The 17,126-nt window shown below is 35.8% G+C and overlaps 1 protein-coding gene across 3 annotated transcripts in view; it reads right to left on the reverse strand.

The window, feature by feature from the left end:
• The window catches only part of SCAF8 (SR-related CTD associated factor 8), a 185,990-nt gene that overhangs the window by 73,038 nt on the left and 95,826 nt on the right, over nt 1-17,126 (reverse strand). Inside the window, exon 22 of one of the 3 annotated variants that reach the window (XM_012759850.3) lies at nt 10,151-10,873. The exons of the other annotated variants lie outside the window; for them this stretch is intronic. The gene's annotated coding sequence lies outside the window, so the exon portion shown is untranslated. Of the gene's footprint in view, nt 1-10,150; nt 10,874-17,126 lie in introns of those variants that run through there. 3 annotated transcript variants of the gene reach the window in all.

Genomic DNA, 17,126 nt, shown 5'->3' on the forward strand with positions numbered 1-17,126 from the left:
TATCCGCAATGAGAATAACTTTACAATTCAGATGTTTTCGTGGCTATAATTTTTACTGAATTAATTCACTTGATCACTGTCAAAGATTTATCAAATTGGGAAGCTAAAATAGTAACATTACTTATTTTCTAGCAAAGCTAATTATCAAATGATCAATCAATAAAGAATTTGCCCTCATGAGTATATATCAGAATCAAAATCCTGCACCAGTTAAATTATTTGTCAATGGCAAAATTGTGTTGGAGATTTCAAAATGAGAGGAGTATTAATAACTCTCCAAACTAAGTCCTTTAAAATTAAAATTACAAGGAACTTTAGATTAACAATTATAGTATACTCCAAAATGGAGGCATTCAGCCTCCATTTAAATAACAAAATGAGTTGACAGTCTGAAGATGTGAGGCTTTATCCTTTGAAGGGTTTAAAATGTTTTATATTCAGCTAAAAGCTTTCATGCTACTATGACCAAATTTAATGGAAACATCTTCATTTAAGTTTTATAGTACAGACTCCAGATGCTCTATTTTAATAACCAGTAGCATGATGTAATCTAACAACAGATCTGATAATCAAATGATTTCTGGAAAACTGATAACTGGAAAAACTGAAAAGAGATTACTGCTATAGCTAATGAGTTGTTTTTTACTTGATAGTAATGCTGTGTCAGGAACACTTTACTTTTTGGCAGCTATCAAGAATTGTGAAATACTACTTTCTACTTGGAAACTTATTGATTTAGCCTTTTATGGCCTAACACGTTAGCTACCTGCTTCTCATTTAAATACACAACTAAGTTGCAAACTAAAAAGCTGTATAGTCTCCAATAAACTAACTATACAGTTTGATGTATAATCAATCCTCATTTCAATGGAGTCTTGAAACATGGTTAGCTACAAAATGCTCTCTCCTTTCTTTTAAAAAGACATTTTTAGGCCAATGAAAAGCAATCCAAATTAAAAACCAATGCAGGAGACATATAGAAAAAAAAAAAAAAGAAGAGGTTGGAATAAATACACCTTGCTAAAATGTGTTTCTTAGAAAGAAGATTGCCCACACATTTGCATCTGAGCCTCCTCACGCAACGTGCCTCATTGCTGCTTCTGTCTCTTCTTAAGCAAATACGGCTCTTAGGCTTTGCACACTAATTTGAATGAGGATAAATAAATTGCTTCCTACTGTTGCTCTTCTCACATAGCAGACAAGAGGGTCTAGTTTAAGGAGGACAATCAGTGTGGACACATTAGAAAGAAACAGTTTTCACATTACCATGGAAACAGAATGAAAAGTAGCATGCTATATTATATATTACAGTCATGGAAAATTAATATTTCTAGGTTCCATTCCTAGCTCTACCTGAAATGAATATAAATTCATTTTTCATTCATTTTCATTCATTTAAGTATTTGTTAGTCAAATAAAATGGTAGTAGTCCAAATTTATTCGCATTTATACTAACCAAAGGTCAATAAAGCTAAAAGGAAGACAAGCGTATAATAAAAAGGCAGGTGTAAGGTCTTCTGTTTGAATTTTTACCCAGCAAGAAGTAAATTACACTTAGTAACCTGTCTGCCCCCCACCGCCCTCCCTGCCCCTGCACACCTCTAAAGCAGGCTGACTTCACATATTCATCTACCTTCCGAGAGTATTTTGGAATTATTGTTTTAATTTTTCTTTTTTAAGACTGAAAAGTTACTAGTATTTTAAAATACAGGTTCAATGGGCATTATAATACACTCTACGGAGGACTCTATTATAGGGGATTTTAAAATTAGCAGTCCAATAGGTAGAGTAGAAATCATTGCACTCTAGAAATTGGTATTAATAACACTGACATTATAAAAAGGAATTTGATTTAATGAGATCTGACAGATTAAATACAAACATCACAGGCTGGGCTGCTATGTTGACAGTATCAAGACCCTTCAAAAGAGGAACTGTTTGTTTTACTAAGCAGTAAGAATTGCTTACACTATAAGAAATAGTGCAAAACTGGGTCCCAAACACCAGTAGATTATTTAATGGTTTTTTGGCTTTCACCTGAGAAGAAGATGCCACACATAATATGCCCTCCTGGGAAACGCCCACTGAGAAAGAACCTAATATACAAGAAATGAAATCTAAGAAGGTTCCTTGCTAGAGTAATTCCATAGAATATTAGAATTCCATAATTAATGGTTGTCAAAATTAAGTATGCATATAAATTTCCTGGATTGTTGGTTAAAGATGCAGATTTCCTCTACTCCCAAAGCTTTCAGCTCCACTAGGTCTTCAGAGGGGCTCAGCCTGAATTTTAAACAAATCCTTTAGGTATTCTAACACAGGCATCCATGGTCCACACTTTGAGAAACACTGATCTTACAGATGTGAGATATTCTTTTTTTTTTATTTTGGCATATTATGGGGGTACAGATTTTAAGGTTTCAATAAATGCCCTTTCCCCCCTCCCTCCACAAGTATAGGTGGCCTCTTTTGTAGAGTGATTCCATGGGGCAGTGTGGCCTAACCAAAGGCATGAATTACCTGCCATTTCATCATTAACTTATAATGAAAATTTGATAAGAAAAGCTCGTGGTTTACAAAAGTCACTTAGTAAAGTGTGTTTTTTCTCCCCTACAAAAGAGACTATCCCCCAAATCACTAACTCACTGAATAATAGCCAATTGTCTAGCATCTATTAGGATTGCTAGACAATCCATTAAAACATTAGCATTTACTGGGGCAATGAAGAGAGACACAAGAGGAAAAATAATGAAAAAAAAAGGCAAAAGGTAATAATCTCCTTATGGTTCTGCCTGGGCTCAGCCTATGTGTCATAAAAGTGTTCATTTCCCACACAAGGGCGATACAGAGCAACCAGTCTCCCCACCCCCATTCTCCCATCCTACACAAAGCCACCAAAATAATCACTCCTTAAAACACCAATTCATCAAGTCATTTTTTAGTTTGAGAACCTATACTAAGTGGTTCTCCACTGTCTACCTGAACTACAAACTACTCAGCTTCCCAAGCTTAAGATTCTTTATAACTCAGTCTCACATAACCAATCAAACCTTATGCCTGTCACTTCACTCCCAAAGTGAACTTTCCAGCTCCAGCCAGATCTATCTCCTATTTCATCAACCTTTGAAAGGTTGGCTCTTGGGCTTATACCTTTGCTCTAGTAGGTCTCCCAGCTGGTCAATACCCCTGCGTGGAATACCTTTTGCTCTTTCTCAACCTTTAAGGAAGCCCTTCGAGCCCTTCTCCAAGCCCCATTTCCATCATAAATCTAGTCACCATTGCATTCTTTTTCTCTTCACCTGGAGCATTTCATGCTGTCACCAGGTGCTGAACACTTGGCTATATTCAACCTTGTGTTTCATTCCACCAGCCCTTAGTATCCTCTCCACCCCCAACCACCCTTTCCAGGTTCCTTGAAGTCAATGCACTTAAAAAATTTCCTGTTATCTCCAACTCCACTGGGTCTCTCACTCAAACAAAGTGCTACCATATAGAATTGGCTTTCTAAATAGCTGCCAAAATTTATGCTTTTAATTATCATCAAATTGCATCCCAATGAATACCTATAAATTAATTAAACAAATTGCTGAGTAATCATCATACATCAAGAACTAGTCCCAGGCACTTAGTGAATTCTTTGCCCTCATCTATCTCTTATGCAAGCTCTTAAAACAAACTATATTAACTTTTTTTCTGCTACTAGCATCATATAAGGCTCCATAGTAGCTCCTTATTACAGATTCTGAAAGTTAATCAGAGCATTTTCTACTAGTATAAGTTACTGGCACTGCTATGACAGCTGAGAAGAGAATCTAAGGCATCACCTCCCCCCCAGACCAAAAGCACTGGGTCTTGGTAATGGTTGCACAACTTTGTGAACATACTTGGAACTACTGCCCTCTCTGAGTCTCTGTGAACTCAAGATTTGTTCACTGCATTTCTATGGAAATGTATAAACTATAAACATTATGCAAATTATATACAAACATATAAGGAGTAAAGGATATATTAAAAAAGAAAACTGCTATCTAGGTCTATGACCATAAGTAAAAGTCACAGTCCAAGTTTTGTCTTATATAAAAAAACACAGCCAATGATCTCTATGGTGCTTTCAAACTCTAAGTTCAAGTTATTTTTAAACACATTAAGTGGTTATTCACTTCTTTTCAACTCTGATCTGATGTTCAATCTTTCAGAATAATTACTACAATATTAACTACTAACTATAACTGATATCTCTATATGTTATAGAGAATATGCCTTTATAAAATATGTAGTAAATTGAACATGGCAACAGCATTTCATAGCAAGAAAATAAACTCAGTATTTACTTATATTATCTGTGAATCCTAGTTGTTTTTATTGCAACAAATCAGTAAGTAGGGAACATCATTTTTAAGCTATAGAATTTTCTTTTTTTAATCTCTCAAGAAAGATCCTGACAGCTATACATGAAGACACTTCTAGGAAGAATTATGAGTTCTTGGCAAAATGATCTGTGTTTGTATAACTGAACATTTTCAATGCACTGTAAATTTGCCAGCAGTAGATAACCTGTTCAGTCTTTTGTTATTTTTAAAGATGGACTGATTTATTCACAAAATTATTTGTCAACATATCTGCCCTAAGTAGTAACGCAGATGTAAATGGCAGCTGCTGTATGAAACGCCCTAAGTGAATGTTGTCTGCATTTGGAAAATACAAGCTGAGTTGCCCAGAAAAAACAAATGGAAATACAATATATAAAGGACTGAAGAAAGAAGGGATTAGTCAAATATATAATTATTGTAATCAAACCTTGTGTTTTCTTTAATCAGAAATAACATTTTAAAGATGTATCTAAAGATAGTTTGAAAACTTTACTGAATTATATTTGAAAAAACCCAAGATATTTAAATAAACATCTTAAAATGTAAATTAAATTACCAATGCAGAGTTTACAGTTATAAAAATATGAATCAAAATTGCTAAGCATTAAAACTTCTTAATGGAAAATAACCAGAGGTGATAGATTTTTAAAAAATTAATATAGTAGGGGACAGGGAATTTTGAATCATAAAATTACTTTCTGGGTCCCCTGTTATCAGCAACTGCTGTTCTAGAATAGCGCCATAAAACAGAACTTCCTGGTAACGTGCTGTTATTTGTGCCCAATCTAGTCGTCACTACCTAAATGTGGTTACTGAGCATTTAAAGTGTGGATGGTGTGACTGACGAACTGAGTTTTTCATTTTTAATAAATGTAAATAGCCCTGTGATTAAGGGCAATCATATTGGACAATATAAGACACCATACCGTAAAAGGACCACCCCATTAATGCTCTGGAAACTTTAAGAAGTGAAAGAGACTAGGTCTATTCATATTGGGGAGGGGACAACAGGAGAAAAGAAACCTAAATTTGACTTCCAAGATTCTAGAGACGTTTCCTTCAAATCCACGGACTGGGTAAGTGAGTGAAGACAGAAAGAGAAAGGGAGGCAGAAATCACAGACAGAAGGAAAGATTCTCTCCAGTCACATAGTAACTGCCACTTCTTAGTAGCAGCCACCTTTTACTACACAGTCTGTATTGTACTAAGCACTCTATATGCATTTGCATTTGATCCTCAAAATAAGCCTTCCAGATAGATATTACCTCCATTTTTAGAGATGGGGACATTGACGCTGAAACAAAAATGCGTCGTCTAACTGAAATCTAGCAACTAGTGCCCTTCCTTCCTCTGTGTTCAAGCTGCACCCCATGTACCCTGGTACACAACTCACACACCACACTGAAATGTAATCTACCAGCTGTGTCCCACTGAGGGGCAAGTTCCTTGAAGGCAAAGACTGTGCTCTGTAAATACTCGATTATTTTTCTCAATCACCTACTACCAACAACTTTTATCTGTCAAGGCACTTGAAATATAGGTATTCTTAAATAAGTATCAGCTGAATCTAGTATGAGTTTGTTTACATTCCAAGGATTAAACACGTGGTAATATACTCTCTCCAAGTCTCATCCCTCAATATTTGAGTTTTAAACTTGAGTTTAAAATTTAACGTTTAAAATAAAATCTTGTAAACTGTTACAAAGAATCTAGCAAGACACTTAGAATTCCTGTCTGATCAGATCATTTTAACTTTGAGCTGTCATTTTTCTCAAGAGCTGTCTAGTTAAAAAAAAAATGATTTCCCTTCCTTGTCAAAAACAAGTGTTACATAGGGCTTCTGCTAACTACTGTCTTAGGAGGAAAAAAAAATTACTACATACTTTTCTTTTCTTGCCATTAAGCCTATTTATAAAACTGCCTATTCTTTTAATCTATATAAACATCTTATAATCTTATAATCTATATAAACATCAAAAACAACACTCCAAATATATGAAAATCCATGTTTGCTGAGGAAAAGAGAAATGCACTAGAGCACTGTTTCTCAAATTTCACCATGCCTATGAATTACCAGGGGATCTTTTAAAAATGTAGATCCTGATTCAGGAAGTCTGGGATGGAGTTTAAGATTCCAAGTTTCTAACAAACTTCCACGTGATGCTGAAATTGCTAGTCCAAAGCTTTGTATAGCAAAGAGTAATTTTTCTAGATCTTGGTGTGTTCTTTTTTAAGTTCCTCCAGTTTCTTTTTAATGTTCATTTATGCTTTCAACAAATTTTTACTAATTGTGTACTATGAGTCAGACATTTCACTAGGAGCTTTAGTAAGATCAGATCTTTGCCCTCAAATAACTCATTGGTTAAAGAAAAAAAGGTAAACATGTCAACAATTGCATAATAACTGCCAAGTACTATAATAAAGACATGCAGTGAGAAGAGAATGGCTAAATGATAAATAGGAGTCTGTACAGCGGAAAAGACTGAGGATGGCATTTCAAGCAAAAGAAAGAACAAAACAAGCCGCAAAAGCACTGGAGGAATTGCTAATGCTATCAAACTACTGAAACACAGGACATTACGGTAGAGATGAGAGGAGACTGGAAAGGTGAACAGTTCAGAGTGTCAGAGGAAGTAGTTCGAATTTTATCTGGTAGGTTATCACGCCAGTAAAGGACTTTTGGTAGATAAGTGTGCTCAGACGTGTACTACAATATTAATGATGACAGCACTAAAATAATAACAGCCAACATTGTGTATTTATGGACCAGAAATTGGTCCAAGTATGTTACCCGTATTTAATTGCTTACCCCTATATCAAACTTATAAGATTAGTATTAACATATTCATTCCCACTGAGAATTCTGAAGCACCACAAAGCAAAATGACTTGCCCTCAAGTCAAACCCAAAAATGCAGTTCCAGGGGCTACACTGTCTCTTTATCTAGAAAAATTCTGGAAAATATACTCTGGTAAGCATTGTAGGGGACGCATTTATTAGTGTTGAGCCTGGAAGATAGTTTTGAAGCCACTGGAGCAGTCAAGCAAAGAGACAGTGAAGGGCTGAATTAAGGCAAAAGCTGTGGAAATGCGGATTTCAGTTTTGTTTGGTGAGTAGAGATCTAACAACTTTGTCCTTGAGGGATACTGTTAAGTGCAAAACGATCCCCCAGTTTCTAACTTGGGAGATGGAAAGAATGGGAATGCCAGGTAGTGAGATCAGGAAAAGAACATTTTTGAGGGGAATTTGGAAGAGAAAATATGGGGATTAGGCTTGGGATGCTTATGTGACCTCTAGGCAGAAATCTTCTATAGAAGGTCAGGTAGACCTCAGTACCAATGCTGTGGTCACTGGCCTGTTGCTCCTAACTGGGTCATGTGTGAATGGATGGAACGACATGGGAAGTTGTGGAATGTAAAGGGGGAAAAAATAAAGATCACTGATGGGCACAGGAAAAGAGTGGTCTTCAAAGTCAAGGTAGTCAAGTTTCAAGAAAGAAAGTATTCACCGTCTTTAAATGCTGCTGAGCTACCTAGTAAGAGAAGCAATGAAAATGGCCGTTAGACTTTGTCATTAGATCACGGGTGACTTTAGAAAGAGCAATTTCAATAGATTAGTGAGGTCAAAATCTGACTATAGTGCTCTAGGGAAAAAAACAAAGATATTGAGACAAATGAAAATACTCTTCTCAATGATCTTGCTACAATAAAGGAATAAAGAGACCATTAACTAGAAAAGAATAAAAGGTCAAGAGAAAGGCTTTATTTTTTAGTACATGTGAGAGACTTGCACACATTAATAGGAAAACTTGGAATCAACGAAGAGGGAAAGGTTAAAAATACAGGAAAGAGAAAATATTTGATGAAGCAGTGTCATGAGTGAAACAGGCTATCAAGAAATTAGCTCAGGACCTAGGGAGTGAAATGTCTTCCTAAGACTACAGCCTGGTTTCTCAGGGGCAATGTCCTTTGCTGAGAGGGGAGTAAGGTGGTAAAGATGGCATACTTTGGTGAGTACAAAAGTTCCGGAATAATTCTGTGGAGAATGAGGCAGGCACCTAACTAGAGAAAGCAAAACTGGGTGTTAGAAATACTTTCCATTCTCCTAGTCTTAAAAGGCAAGTGTATTTCCCTGTACGGGCTCTACAGAAAACAGTACACAAAAGGAACCTTAGAATGAAGGATGCACTGAAGGACTTTATCAAAATATCCTTTCTGGCTGGGTGCAATGGCTCATGCCTGTAATCCTAGCACTTCAGGAGGCCAAGGTGGGAGGATGGCTTGAGCCCAGGAGTCCAAGACCAGCCCCAACAACAGTGAGACACCAGCTCTATGAACAAACAAACAAACTAGCCAAGTATGGTGGTGGATGCCTGTAGTCCCAGCTATTCAGGAAGCTGAATCGAGAGGTGAGCTTGAGCCCAGGAGTTGGAGGCTGCAGTGAGCTATGATGACGCCACTACACTCTACCCTGTCTCAAAAAAAAAAAAAATTATTTTCAACAACAGGGTCATCCTGAAAAGTGTTCTGACTCTTAGAAGAACCATCTTTTTGTTTGCCAGGAGTTTTAAGGGTAAAAATTGAATTTATCTTATTTTACCTGAATATACCATTTTATCATAATTTTGTAAAGCTAACAGGCAGGCCTCTATATTATACTTGTCCCCAATCCTATCCATTACAATCAACATCTTGATTTTAAGACACAAAAGCAAAACTAGTCTATTTTAAATTAGCCATCACCTTGGAAAAACTGCAAAATTAATTTACATATACTGCTGGATATTAAGTCCACATTGATATTTGTGCTCAGTGTATAGAAAAATTAATATTTATACCTTTGGTCCCAAGAGCTTAATTATTGCACACTGTAAGAAGTGACTGATCTGAAGACATAACTAGTTACATCTCACTTAAACTTTACCTTCTAAATATAGTCTTTACTTCTTAAAACCTGGTTTTAACAATCTTACAATTTCCCTAGAAGGCTGAAAATATACTTGCTCATGAGTGCAATGACACTCATAGAAGTGAAGAGGCCAGAAGTCAGAGAATACTTCTAGTGTTTGTCAACATTATTACCAAGGAAAGTGATCTGGAGAAACTTACCTCACTTAAAAATCTCCCCAAAATACCTATTAGAAAATATATAACTTTGCCCCATAAATTTTTCTTTTCTTTTCCCTGCATTCACAAAGTTATTGAAGGACCTTCATGTGTAGCTAATAGAACTGATCTAAATTTAGCAGTGTCTTCCTGAAGAACTTAAACAAACGGATCTTGACATGAATATCTATCACATTAAAACATGCTAAAACAATCCCAGATATACTAGGCAAAGATTCCATCTGTGCTAAGTAAACCTCAAAATAAGTCTATGTTCAAGAGTATGACTTTTTTTCACTAGAGAGAAGCCACACACAGTTGGTTATGAGCAGTCTCAATATGTCTAAACAAAACTCCCTTAGGCTCTATAACCATCTGAAGTTAGTATGAGTACTAAAAGATAAGCGCTTTAGATACGTTTACCAATTAGCTTCCAAATAAAGAAAATTCAAGTTGGATTCATTTTCAGATCTGGTATATGTAATAATCAAAGGACAAAAATCAAACTGAAATTCCATATTCTCAAGACCAATTTGTGTGACCTCATTCACTCTCACTGCAAACCAACCTGCACACTTACAGCCTCAGATATGATGATCTAAGATAAGGGGCATTGGAGGAAAAGCCCGAGCACTTTACCCGAAACCTGACTACAAAATGATATCTAGGCCTATATCCAAGTAAGTAAACACATTTATTGAAGGCAAACATGTCCATACAGCAATTAAGGTCATCTCTAAAGCTGTTAGATAATGTTTCCATTTCCCCCAAAAGAACAAAAATGATTTTGAAACATGCTAAGAGGTATACAAATTGAGAAGGGAATATAAGTATAGTCAAAGAGCAGTCTAGACAAAACTGAAATTCAATTATAGTTAACAAATTTAAGGATTCCAATACCTAGTGCACATCTTAAGCTACTGATAGAAAAGTAACTCTATCTATAAATTGTTACAAGTTACTAAATCAAATCACTTCAGAGCCGACATTAAGCAAATCAGTTTACTAGACATGTCAAAGAATTCAAACTAGTTACTTATAGAAGGACCTTTCATGTGCAGCTAACAGAACTGATTTGTACGCAGTACAAAGTACTGGGATTGAATTAATTAACTAGGTCAAGTTTTAAAGCAGAAAAATTTGAGACTGTTTTTATTTTTCTTAATATAAACAATATAGATCCAATCTTTAACGATGTTCAATATTAAAAAGTCAGCAAGACCATATGCATTGATGTCCATGGTCAAGACATTTTAGTCTAACATAGCTGGATCATATCAGATACTCATCTCCCGGCACACTCGGGAGGCTGAGGCAGCAGGATCACTTGAGCCCAGGAGTCTGAGGATGCGGTGAGCCATGACCGTGCCACTGCATGCCTGGAGAAAGACCCCATCTCTTAAAAAAAAAAAAAAGAAAGAAATATGGATACATAATCTAGATATATTTCGATGCTAAATAATGCTTGCTCTTTTTGTAAACAATCTTTGTATTGGGCTCTTATAGTTTTGTTTTCTTTAGGAAATACAAGTGTACCAGTCCGGATCCATTCTTTCTGAGTTATTTTCAATTCTGTTTCCTTATAAAACTTCTTCCTCCAAACTAGTTCAATAAAAATAAATTGCCTCCTTAACATTTTTAAAAATAAAGTTTTATTTTAACATCTGGAAAAAAAATTAACTGGGTTCAAAGGTCATGGTATGTTTTTAATGATTTAAAATAATTTTATTGATGAAGTTAAAGTCAACCTAAAACAAATAGCAAAAGATGTAATTATTCCATTTAACGTCTTCCATTAAGGATTCCTTTATTCCTTTCTCTATAATAAGGTTAAAATATAACTAAGGCATTATGACATCTGTAAAACTAAGAGCTAAAAACGTTGTATCACTATTTTTCTTTAAAAATATCTAAGCACTGCGGCGCACACCTATAATTCTAGTATTTTGGGAGGTCAAGGAAGAAGGATCACTTAAGCCCAGGAATTCAAGACCAGCATAAGCAACATAGTGAGACCCCGTCTCTATAAAAATAGAAAAATTAGCTGGGCACCATGGTGCATGTCTGCAGTCCCAGCTACTCAGAGGCTGAGGTAGGAGGATTGCTTGAGCACAGGAATGTGAGCTCGCAGTGAGCTATGATGATACCACTGAACTCTAGCCCAGGCAATAAAGACCTGTCTCAAAAATAAATAAATCTGAAAGAACTCATTAAAAAATGACATTGCAAACTAGGGGAGAACACTGGACTGTTAAGAAAAGTATATAATTTAATGTGGTAAAATGCTCCATGATCAGGGATGAAGACTAGGTTTCAGATCTAAAATTTGACTTATAGTGGCTGCCTGGAGAAATGTGGAAAATTTAGGGCTATCAGTGAAAAAATGGTATCTGCCACAACTGCAGGATTAGGGATATGTCTCTCTTGGTTAAGGGAAGGAAATGTTGGTGCACCCACATTTTTTTCACTGTTCTAGATAAAAACTAGAGAGTGGTAGCCCAAGAAACTAAATTCCAACACTGATATGTATTACACAGTGTTAACTTTCCACAGGCTCAAGGTTTTTCTATTGTTCAAGCTAAGGAAGAAAAGCACTCTAAAATATGCAATTCTCTCCCTGGCGGCTTTAAAGGGTCTTAATTACAGATGAAAGCTAAGATCAGAAGAATTTAGGAAAGCCAGAAGCAAAGGTGTTTAGGGTCTCAACAGTTATGTTACAGAGGGAAATTCCAGATTTATTGTGTTTACAGAGTGGAAGGGTGTAGGAATTATGGTGGCACAAAAGGCACTGAGAATGCTATTAGTTCTCATTTATTAGGATAAATTTGAGTATCAAAGAAGGCCGAAAGGTGTGCATAAAGTTATCTGGGCAGGAGCACCCAAGAGGTTTTCTTTCTTGGGCTAAATTCCCAAACCATACAAATGCCTGAATTAAAAAAAAAACAACTTTTTTCATCACTGCAAGAAATCTTCTGCTTTGCACTTCACATATGTATTCTTAATGCACGATGAGCCAAACATGTTATCTTTATTCCCATGAATCAATACTGTATGTAATGGCTCACTGAAATAAAGTACTTCATCTTACATCCATCATTTTGATACAAAGGAGTTTAGAATAGTGGCTCACAAATTATCAAATGCAAAAGCATGTCCATAAAACAGCCTTCTAAAAAAAAAGTCACAAAAGCAAAAATATTAGACAAAAGGTTTTCTTCTTGATTGAAAATTGACTATAAAATGATCAAAGGCCAACAGTGGGCATATGCCTGTCCACTGATGCATCACTCCCACCCACCTTCCAGTCTCCTCTTGGAAGCCTTGTGCAGCCTCTATGGCCTCTTAAGCAGTTTTGGAATAGCTGGTTCCAAGGAAGAAGCAAAAAGAAATCCTCAAAATTAACCATAAAAATGATGCTATGAAGAGCACTCAACAGGAATCTTAAAGAGCACTGTTAGGCTATAATAAATCAGAAGATGAAACAATAACTCAAAAGTTATTTAAAGATAGTACATTTTTTAGCCAGCTATCAGCAAAATTACTGCTTTAAAAATTATAGGTGGTTCTCTAGCATGCTCTTACTTTCTACACTGAGTATACATTTAGTATTAATTTCTGGTTATTGGAACATGTAAAGAAGTCATTTTTCTAATGAAGACTGACTTGGCCCTGAGAAAATATATCAGGCTTCAAAGATCTAATTTCTGCTCTTCCTCTAAGTGGCCTGAGATCATCTGTGAAAATGGCTGGTTAGATATTCACTTGAACCAGAAAACCCCACAAAAATCATGCAAATCAAGAGGCTCACATCTTCATGTTCACGTCAAGAACACCCATGAAACTGTCCAGGCCATCAAGGACACACATATACAAAAAGCCACCAAGTATCTGGAAGATGTCACTTTACAGAAACATTGTGTACCAAACAAGGTGGATAGAGCTGGCAGGTGTGCCCATGCTAAACAGTGGGGCTGGAGACACGGTCAGTGGCCAAAAGGAATGCTAAATTTTTGCTGCACATGCTTAGAAATGCAGACAGTAATGCTACACTTAAGGGTTTAGATGTAGATTATCTGGGCACTGAACACATCCAGGTGAGCAATGCCGCCCAGATGCACTGCCGTACTGAAGGGGCTCATGGTTATTAGATTAACCCATCCATGAGCTCCCCCTGCCACATGGAAGTGATCCTTACTGAAAACAAACGAACTATTCCTAAACCAGAAGAGGAGGCTACACAGAAGAAAAAGATATCCTAGAAGAAAGTTAAGAAATAAAAACTTACAGCCTAGGAATTCAGGATAAAATAAATGCAAATAAAAGTAAAATAAAGATCTAATTCCTAAGAAGTTTGGTAAATAGATGTGAGACTTAAGCAGAGAAAAATACTGGTTTTTAAGTTGTCGTATTCCTGACAAATATTCAAGATATTATCATAAAAAGATAAAAAAATTTACAAGGCCTGCTGAAGATTCTGAGTCTTAGGTATCTTATACAGTTATGCACATGTGTATATATACACACACATGCATATATATTTCCAATTATGAGTTAGAGTATTAGAAACTAATTTGAAATGTTACACTAAAAATGTAAACAGTCCAGAAACAAAAGTAAAGCCATACTACTCACTGAGCAACAGAAAACATATTTAATATGAAAATTCAACCTGGCTCAACTACTCCCACCCAGAATAGGTGCTCTGTTCAAAGTGCCTGAGAAGGTATTTGCCAACCAACCCAATAAAAGACAATGTTTCATAATTACTTTCTTTTCCCACCAGATCAACTACTACTTGAAGCTACAAAAGGGAATGGAGAGCTAACTAAACTGCTAAGAGCAAAGGGAAACGTAGCAAAGTATTCCTTTGGGAAAACAAAAATTATCTCAAACAATTTAGTGAATAACCACAAAGTGTAGTCTCATTTAATTCTTTGAACCTAGATATAATAACCGTGCAAGACACTGTTATAGTGTCCTTATATCCTCTTAAAATCATTTCCATCTGATGTTTGGTGGTTTAGAAAAGAACCAAGGCCATACCCTTGTCCATAGCATCTGGACCAGCTATAATACTCAGCCAGAGTCTTTATTCTCAAAATTTGTCAGGTAAATTCTCCAGCAGAATTTTTTCTTCATCCATTAACACTCCCACATATCCCACTATGGGGTTAAATGGAATTGCTTTGGGCATGGAGACAGCCATTTTTTGGTCCTTTTAAACTAATTTAGAAATCAACTTTAGTCTACAGTGATTAAAATATGGACTACTGATTTTACTTGCCCAAGGTATAAAAGGCTTTTAATTGTGAATTTAGGGGCAGGTAAACTATGTACTTAGTTTTCTCCATTTAAAGTCCTCCATCTATAAGCTCTAATAAGAATTAAATGATTGCTTTACATTTCCAATGGGGCCAAGATCCCTACTATGTCTTCCTAAACTGGTTCGTATGAATAACTAAATTCCAGAATTAGATTATACTTATCTAAAAATCCCTACAAGTCTGTATCAGCGGATTCTGCTACCAGCAGTAAAGTAACTTTATCTCTCTCTCCAAACAGGTATCGTTTGAGGTTTCTAATTTGGACACTTACTTTGGAATAAAATGGCTCTAAATATACATTTTAAATTCTCAGTGTCATATGGAGAGGTATAACAATTTTTAAAAATCATCTCTCTAAAATGTGGTTTCACATACAATGGATTGAGTCAGACACAATTTAAGGAAGTGGTTAATTTATTTCAGTGATTAACAACTTTTTAAGCATGAATATATTCACAGGAAAAGTATAAGTTGCCTTTCCATTTCAAAAGCAGCAGCCTCTTTTAAGTCCCATGGAAAAAAATCTACTGTTAAAACTTGATTTCCTATTTCACTGAATAAGACAATCAGCAGTACTATTTTTAACCACTAAATTGTTACTTTCTGGACATATTTGGGGAATTAACTTAAGGAAGGAAGCTTTCTAATTATTCTTCCTGCAATGAGATCACAGCCATCTCTCAGTGATAGGCCCACCACATGGGACAGCAGGATGCCTGCCACTAGCCTAGGGAATTAGACAGCTGTGTTTAAAGGTTGGCACTGAGGGCCAGAAAGACAAATATAGCTTAAAAAGTTGAGGCATTGAAGGTAGAAAAGATTTTAAAAGACCTATAAAACTCTAAGAACTATACAACTCCATTTCCCCGAACTTTGAGTTACAATACACAAATCTTCATAAATACTCCCTTCTTCGCAATATACATTGATGTATATGTTCCAAAAGTCTCTAATGGCCGTTACAGACAATCATAGCAGTGGTGAACACCTATACAGTACGAAGTACCAAGCAGTGTGTTAAATGCTTTGGAGAATTCTCTGTTCAAATTTCTATAAAATTATAGGGATCCTATATACACATACAGTTTGGATTTCAGTTAGACTCAAAGTTGGTTTTTACTTTAACAAATAAAAATTTTGCTGGCTACTTCTATGAAAAAAATTGAGAAATGTATTAAGCTTAAAATACTATATAAAAATAGTGAACTGATCATTTATTTGGTAAACAAAAACCCCATTTCTAATAAACCATTAAAATGGCAAAATGGTATCACACTAGAAAGAAAATTTTAATAAGCAGATAAAACAGAAAATGCTAACAGTTAACAAAAGCATAATGTACAGACGTGAAATGGACAGGCACAACACTGTACATTTTCAGGGTAGCCATATTTAATGAAGTCTAAAAAACTACCACCTTTAAAAGTCACCATTATTTTATTTTTTTATAGGTTGGTTTTACTTATTTCTTTTTTTGAGACAGAGTCTCACTCTGTTGCCCAGGCTAGTGCCATGGCGTCAGCCTAGCTCACAGCAACCTCAAACTCCTGGGCTCAAGCAATTCTCCTGCCTCAACCTCCTGAGTAGCCAGGACTACAGGCATGTACCACCATACCATGCCTGGCTCATTTTTTTCCTATATATTTTTAGTTGTCCAGCTAATTTCTATTTTTTTTGAGTAGAGACGGGGTCTCGCTCTTGCTCAGGCTGGTCTAGAACTCCTGAGCTCAAGCAATCCTCCCACCTTGGCCTCCCAGAAGTCACCATTATCTTTTAATGAAAGAATAATTCACAGTAACTTGAATATTTATGTAATGCTGTTATTGGATTTTCTTTGCAAATGCCTCCAGTTCAAGTATTACTAAAGAAACATATAAGTGTGAGCATTACAAATTCATCTAAAATGTGAGGCAGTGCTGAGTATCCTATTTAATGATTTGCAATATATATATTAAAGATTTAAATTTGTTGTAGCAGCATCCAAAGCAGTTTAAAAATGGAATTCTGTAAAGATGTATTTGTCACTCTAAAATCTACTATATATGTGTTTTAAAATGTCCAAGGTCAATTTATTTAGTTCTTAAAATAGTTGTACAATTTAGTCATAGGCTGTTGTGGATTCAATTGTGTACCTCACCCCCCCCACCACGCCCAAATATGTTGAAGTCTTAATTCCCAGAACCTCAGAATATAACCTTATTTGGAAACAGGGTCACTGCAGGTATAATCAGTTCAGATCATACCCAAGTAGGGTGGGCTCCTACATCAATATAAATGATGTTGTTATAAGAGGAGAAAAACTTGGACACAGACATGCACAGAGATGA

The sequence above is a fragment of the Microcebus murinus genome, chromosome 5, assembly GCF_040939455.1.
Source record: "Microcebus murinus isolate Inina chromosome 5, M.murinus_Inina_mat1.0, whole genome shotgun sequence".
Taxonomy (NCBI): Eukaryota; Metazoa; Chordata; class Mammalia; order Primates; family Cheirogaleidae; genus Microcebus; species Microcebus murinus.